Source organism: Otolemur garnettii, unplaced genomic scaffold (assembly GCF_000181295.1).
Source record: "Otolemur garnettii isolate 467f Iridium unplaced genomic scaffold, OtoGar3 scaffold00174, whole genome shotgun sequence".
NCBI classification, from domain to species: Eukaryota; Metazoa; Chordata; class Mammalia; order Primates; family Galagidae; genus Otolemur; species Otolemur garnettii.
The window spans coordinates 2,806,106-2,807,954 of NW_003852569.1; positions in this window are offsets into that span (position 1 = coordinate 2,806,106).

Sequence of the window (1,849 nt, forward strand, 5' to 3'; positions counted from 1 at the left end):
AACCCGCCACCTTAGGTGTACGTGGTTGGCGCCTTAGCCGGTTGAGCTATAGGCGCCGAGCCGGCACTGACCTTTCTAAGAGATGTTATAGCTGCTCACTTTACATTTAGGTCTGTGATCCATTTTGAGTTAATTTTTATAAAGAGCATAAGTAAGGTCTGTGTCTAGATTCATTTGCTTGCATGTGCATGTTCAATTGTTCTAGCACTTTTTTTTTTTTTTTTGTAGTTAATCAAATTTAGCAGTGGCGGGTTGTATACCAACTTTAGTGACACAAACAAGTTCTGGCATTACCAGTGGACCAGCACCATTTTTTTTTTCCTGGGACAGAGTTTCACTTATTAACCCTTGGTAGAGTGCTGTAGCGTCACAGCTCACAGCAACCTCCAACTCCTTGGGCTTAGGCGATTATCTTGCCTCAGCCTCCCAAGTAGCTAGGACTACAGGCACCCGCCACAACACCCAGCTATTTTTTTGTTGCAATTTGGCTGGGGCTGGATCTGAACCCGCCACCCTTGGTACAAGGGCCAGCGCCATACTCACTGAGCCACAGGCACTGGCCACCAGCACCATTTTTTGAAAGGTTATCTTTCCTCTATTGTGTTCCCTTTGCTCCTTTATCAAAGAGCAGTTGCCTATATTTATGTGTGTCTATGTCTGGCCTCCCTATTCTGTTCCATTGATCTATTTGTTTATTCTTTCACTAATACTACATTGTTTTGATTACTGTAGCTTTATAGGAAGTCTTGAAGTTGGGTAATGTCAGTCCTCCAACTTTTTCTTCTCCTTCAATATTGTGTTGGTTATTCTGGGTCTTTTGCTTCTCCTTATAAAATTTAGAATCAGTTTGAGAGTATCTATAAAATATTATATGTTGGGATTTTGAATGAGATTGCACCGGACTTATAGATCAAGCTGGGAAGAACTGACATTTTGACAATACTCAGGCTTCCTATCCATTAACATGTAATTTTCCTTTCATGAGGTCTGTAGTTTACCTCATGTAGATCTTACAGATCTTATACACATTTTGTTGGAGTTATACCTAAGTATTTCACTTTGGGGGATGCTAATGTAAATGGTATTGTTATTAATTTCAAATTCCATTTGTTTATTGCTGGCATATAAAAGAGCTTTTTTTTTTTTTTTTTTAGACAGTGTCTATGTTGCCCTTGGTAGAGTGCCATGGTGTCACAGCTCACAGCAACCTCAAACTCTTGGCTTAAGCAATTCTCTTGCCTCAGCCTCCCAAGCAGCTGGGACTACAGGTGCCCACCACAATGTCTGGCTCTTTTTTCTGTTGCCGTTGTCACTGTTGTTTTAGCAGGCCCAAGGTGGGCTTGAACCCACCACCCTCAGTACTTGTGGGCGCCGCCCAGCAATTGATTTTTGTATACATGTTATTTTTTTTTTTGAGAGAGAGCCTCAAGCTGTCACCCTGGGTAGAGTGCCATGGCATCACAACTCACAGCAACCTCCAACTCCTGGCTCAAGCGATTCTCTTGCCTCAGCCTCCCAAGTAACTGGGACTACAGGCGCCCACCACAATGCCCGGCTATTTTTTGGTTGCAGTCGTCATTGTTGTTTGGCGGGTCTCGGTGGGATTCAAACCCGCCAGCTCAGGTGTACGTGGCTGGCACCTTAGCCGCTTGAGCCACAGGCGCCGAGCCAATTTTTGTATATTTATATCCTGCAACCTTGGTGTAGTCACTTATTATTATTTTTTGGGGCGGGGCTGGGTTTGAACCCGCCACCTCCACCATATGGGACCGGCACCCTACACCTTTGAGCCACAGGTGCCGCTTGTCACTTATTAGTTCTTGTCAAAGAACTTTTTTTTTTTTTTTTT